General features: G+C 38.4%; 1 pseudogene; it reads right to left on the bottom strand.

Moving 5' to 3' along the window:
* The window catches only part of LOC111536531, a 36,437-nt pseudogene that overhangs the window by 3,176 nt on the left and 27,261 nt on the right, over window positions 1–6,000 (bottom strand).

The following is a 6,000-nucleotide window of genomic DNA, read 5'->3' as shown; positions in this document are numbered from 1 at the left end:
CAAAAAAAAAAAAAAAAAAAAAAAAAAAGAAAAGAAAAGAAAAAAAGAAAGTAGGTACCTTATAGAGGTAATTAGTTAAGATGAGGTCTTACTGGAGTAGGGTGGCTCCTAACGCAATATGACTGTCCTTATGAAAAGGGGGCAGGTTTTTTACTTTTTTTAAAAAATTTTTTTAGAGACAGGGTCTTCCTAGATCATCCAGACTGGTCTCGAACTCCTAGCCTCAAGCAATCTTCCTGTGTCAGCCTCGCGAGTAGCCATGATTACAGGTGTGAGGCACTGTGCCTGGCTAAAAACGGGGAATGTTTGAATGCAAACATGCGCAGGGGAGAACACCATATAACAATGAAGGCAGAGATCAGGGTGATGCTTCTATAAGCCAAGGAATGCCAAAGATAGCCAGCAAACCACCAGAAGATAGGACACAGGCATGGAACAGATTCTTCCTCACAGCCCCCAAAAGGAACAAACCCAGGCAGATGTGGTGGCTCACACCTATAATCCCAGCAATGTGAGAGGTTGACGTAAGTGGGTAACTTGAGCCCAGGAGTTTGGGACCACCCTGGGCAACATTGTGAAACTCCATCTCTACAAAAAAATACAAAAATTAGCCGGGCATGCCTGTGGTCCCAGCCACCTGGGATGCTGAGGTGGGAGGATCACCTGACGCCAGGAGGTTGAGACTGCAGTGAGCCATGATTGTGCCACTGCACTCCAGCCTGGGTGACAGACTGAGACCCTGATAAGGAACAAATCCTGCCTCAAGAAGTATGAGGCAACACATTCTGGTATTTAAACCACTCAATTTGTGATACTTTGCTATGGCATCCCAGCGAATGAATACAACCAGAGTTGCTGGACAGAAGTGAGGGTAGGTGGGGAGAGGTGAGTTCAGAGAGGTTGACAAAAGTCAGATTACCTAGGGCTTTGCAAGTGAACCTAAACTCATTGTTTTTGGTAGATTTAGGAAGCTTCTGAAAATTAGAGGTAGGTGAGGGCCATAAGTCACCTCTCCTACCTCCTTACCAGGTAGGATATTATAATGAAGGTAATTGTCAGACTGAATTCTATGACATATACAGCTATTAGCAATCAGGGATCAAAACAGTCATACAGTCTCTCCTTGTAAAGTCGGTCAAGTACAGGTTGGTGCAAAAGTAATTGCGGGTTTTGCCATTAAAAGCAATGATGAAAACCGCAATTACTTTCGCACCAAACTGATACATGCTCTCTGATCTTTAGGAACTTCAGCAAGCTCTTTGCATAAAAAATCCACATGAAATAGTTGCCCTAATATTATGGTAACAGGATCAACCTATCTTCTGGTTGGAACAGGAAAATCTTCTATTAAGTAATCCTATTTATTTTATTTATTTATTGCTCTGTTACAAATTACCCCCAACATGTAGTGGCTAAAAACAACATTTATTGTCACTAGGGACATCTGGCAAACTGGCTCTATATAGGATCACACAGAGTCTGAGGCCTAGATGCCATTCCAGAACATGCTGAACTGTTGGGCTGGCGTGCCAGATTTTTATCTTTTGTTCATGCAAGCATGGAGGTACATGGACAAAATTTCTAGCCATTGCACATATTTTTAACAGAATTCAATTCACCAATGAAATATTATTTCTTACATCCTTTATACTACTTAATGGACTCTCTGGTACAAGGTTTCCTTCCCTGAGGTTCTGTGAATAGAATTTAGGGAGGCTCTTTGGACTTTGATGGGAAAAATTACACCTTTATTTTTATTCATTTCTAATTGAATGTAGTCAACAAATCACGGTCTTATTATCAGTGTCTGCAACTTTCTCACCAACATATATCAAAGATATTTTCATATCACATTATAGCTGTTGCAAATATCTCATAAGATCAGTTATGCTCATCACTATTTAAAAATTGTGATGTTTATAGACCTGCTCTAGTTGTGTTATTTGCTAGGTTAATAAAAAAAGAACACACAATATTGTTAAAATGTCCATGCTACCCAAAGTGATCTACAGAGCCAATACAATCCCTATCAAAATTTCAAGGATATTTTTCACAGAAATAATAATAAAAAATACTAACATACACATGGAACCACAAAAGGCACATAATAGCCAAAACCATCCTGAACAAAAAGAACAAAACTGAGGAATTATGCTACCCAACTTCAAATTATACTGCGGAGAGATAGTAACCAAAACAGCATGGTAATGGCATAAAAACAGACATATAGACTAAGGGAACAGAATAAGAGCCCAGAAATAAATCTACACATTTATGGTCAATTGATCTTTAACAAAGGTACCAATGGGGAAACGGCAGTCTCTTCAATAAATGATTTTGGGGGCCAGGCATGGTGCTCATGCCTATAATCCCAGCACTTTGGGAGGCCGAGGCAGGTCGATTACTTGAGGCCAGGAGTTTGAGACCAGCCTTGGCAATATAGTGAGACCCCGTCTCTATTTATAAAAAAGAGAAGAAAGAAAGGAAGGAAGGAAGGAAGGAAGGAAGGAAGGAAGGAAGGAAGGAAGGAAGGAAGGAAGGAAGGAAGGAAGGAAATTTAAAAAAATTAAATGTTGGGAACACTGGATATCCACATGCAGAATGAAACTGGACCCTTATCTTATACTATGTTAAAAAAAAAAAACAAACCTCAAAATGGATTAAAGACTTAAACATAAGGCCTGAAACTACAAAACTACTAGAAAAAAACATAATGTAAATGCTTCTTGACACTGGTCTAGGCAATAAATTTTTGGATATGACCCCAAAAGCATAAGCAAAAATAGACAAATAGAATTGCACTAAACTAAAAAGCTTCTGCACAGCCAAAGAAATAATCAACAAAGAGAGACAATCTACAGAATGGGAGAAAATATTTGTAAACAGTATATCTGATAAGGGGTTAATATCCACAATATGTAAGGAACTCAAACAGCTCACTAGAAAGAAAACAAATAACTCAATTAAAATAGTTTGAATGAATGAATAAGACCTAGTATTTGATAGCAAAACAGGCTGACTATAGCCAATAATAATTTAATTGTATATGTAGAAATAACTAAAAGAGTATAATGGGAATATTTGTAACACAAAAGTTTAATGCTTGAGGGGATGGATATCCCATTCTCCATGATGTGATTATTACACATTGCATGCCTGTATCCAAACATCTCATGTGCCCCACAAATATATATACCTACTATGTACCCACGAAAGTGAAAACTAAAAAAATTAAAATAAATGTAAAAAAAAAATTAAAAACGAGCAAAGGATCTGAATAAACATTTTCAAAGGATGACAAACAAGTGGCCAACAGGGATATAAAAAAAATAATGTCCAACATCGCTAATCATCACGGAAAGGCAAATCAAAACCACAATGAGGTATCACCTCGTGCTTGTTAGGATGGCTATTTTCAAAAACAGGAAAGATAACAACTGTTGGCGAGGGTATACAGAAAAGGAAACCCTTGCATACTGTTAGTGGGAATGTAAATTAGTACGGCCATTGTGAAAAACAGTAAGTGGTTCCTCAAAAAATTAAAAACAGAATTACCATATGATCTAGCAATCCCAATTCCAGGTATATATCCAAAGGAATTGAAATCAATACGTTGAAAGCATACCTTCACTCTCACATTCATTGCAGCATTCTTCACATTAACCAAGATATGGAATCAACTGTCCACCAATGGATGAATGGATAAAGAAAATGTGGTATGTATGTACAACAGAATACTATTCAGCTTTAAAAGAAGAAAGAAATCCTTTCATTTGTGACAACATGGACAAACCTAGAGGATATTACACTAAGTGAAATAAGCCAGGCACAGAAAGATAAATACTGCATGATCTCACTTCTGTGTGGAATCTTAAAAATGTGAACTAGTAGAAGCAGAGAATAGTGACTACTAGGGATTGGGGTGGGAGAAATGGAAAGATGTTGGTCAACGTGTGCAAAGTTTCAGTGAGGATGAATCATTTCTGGAGACCTATTGTACAGGTTGGTGACTATAGTAAATAATAATGTATTATATATTTGAAAATTGCTATGAGAGTAGATCTTAAATGTTCTCACCACACAAAAATGATAAGTATGTCACTGTTGGTGAGGATGTAAATTAGTACAACCTCTACCAAAAAAACAGTATGGAGATATCTCCAAGAACTAAGAAGGGAACTACCATTCAGTCTAGCTATCCCACTACTGTATATCTATCCAGAGGAAAATAAATTATTGTATAAAAAAGACACCTGCACTCATATGTTTGTCACAGCATTATTTACAATAGCAAAGATATGGAACCAACCTAAGTGTCCATCAACAGTTGATTGGATAAAGAAAATGTGGTGGAGATACACCATGGAATACTACACAGTCACAATAAAGAACAAAATAATGTCATTTGCAGCAACGTGGATGCAGCTGAAGGTCATTATCCTAAGTGAACCAACCAGAAGCGGAATATCAAATACTGCATGTTCTCACTTACAAGTGGAAGCTAAACAAATGGCACACATGGACATAAAGATGGGGAAAATAGACTCTGGGGACTCCAAAGGAGGGAGAGTGGGAGGGGAGGAAGGGGTGAAAAATTACCTACTGGGTACAATGTTCAATATTTGTGTGATATGTACACTAGAAGCCCAATCCTCACCATTACACATTTAATTCCCATGTAACAAACATACACATGTACTTGAATCTAAAATAAAATTTTTCAAAAAAAATAGGCCAGGTGCGGTGGCTCATACCTGCAATCCCAGCACTTTGGGAGGCCAAGGCAGGCGGATCACAAGGTCAGGAGTTTGAGACCAACCTGATCAACATGGTGAAACCCCGTCTCTATTAAAAATACAAAAACTAGCCAGGCATGGTGGTGCATGCCTGTAATCCTAGCTACTCAGGAGGCTGTGGCAGGAGAATTGCTTGAACCCAGCAGGGGGAGGTTGCAGTGAGCCAAGATCGTGGCACTGCACTCCAGCCTGGACGTCAGAGCAAGACTCTGTCTCAAAATAATAATAAGTATGTGAGATAATTATATGTAAATTAGCTTGACTTAGTCATTTCACAATACATACAGATATCAAAACATCATGCTGTACACCATAAATATATACAACTTTGTCAATCATACCTTAATAAAGCTGAGGGCGAAGAAGCACATGTTAGTGTCATAAATTGTATCTTTAATATTTTGATGACTGCATTTGAATGCATTTATGTTTTTTTCAGCCTGTGGTGTAACCATAGCTCATTGCAGCCTCCACCCCCGGGGTTCAAGTGATGGCAGGGGAGTACTCAGCCTCCCAAGTAGATGGGACCACAGGTGCACAGCAACACAACCAGCTAATTTTTAAATGTTTTGTAGAGGCAGTGGGGAGGAGTGGGATGGGATGGTGGGGTGGTCTTCCAGTGTTCCTCAGGCTGGTCTCAAACTCCTAGCCTCAAGCAAACCTGCCGCCTCAGCCTCCCAAAGTGCTGTAATTACAGGCTTATGCAATTGGTTTTGATTGTAATCCTATGTATTTTATTTTGGGTATTAAAAGCATGACTCTGAAATGTGTTCACCAGTTGGCCAAAGGGGACCATGGCAAAAATAAAGTATAAGAATTTCTGACTTAGTGCAGGTTCAGATAGGAAAAAGTGAACATCCTGGAGTATAATTACTTCTGGGATGTAAACACCTGAGTAGGATCTTTCAAATGCTAACTAATCACTCCTGAGTATGTATTCCTGATTAGAATAATTTGAATGTTAACTAACCACCCCCAGAGTGTGGATTAAAACTAATTAACAATGAATTGTAAAACCTGTTGATCAGTATGAATAAACATTACCAGTTTCTCCTCCACTTCAAAGTATATACTAAATCCACCCCTTCTTCCTACCTCCACTGTCCCCAGCCTAGGCTGGTATTTCAAAAGCTCATTTTGTAGACAGACACAATATTTCATCAAATAATTAATTCATGAATCCAAAATGTCATAGGTTGTAAGA

This window comes from Piliocolobus tephrosceles, chromosome 12 (genome assembly GCF_002776525.5).
Source record: "Piliocolobus tephrosceles isolate RC106 chromosome 12, ASM277652v3, whole genome shotgun sequence".
NCBI classification, from domain to species: Eukaryota; Metazoa; Chordata; class Mammalia; order Primates; family Cercopithecidae; genus Piliocolobus; species Piliocolobus tephrosceles.
The sequence above is the reverse complement of the archived record's forward strand: the minus strand, read 5'-3'. Positions and strand labels throughout refer to the sequence as shown.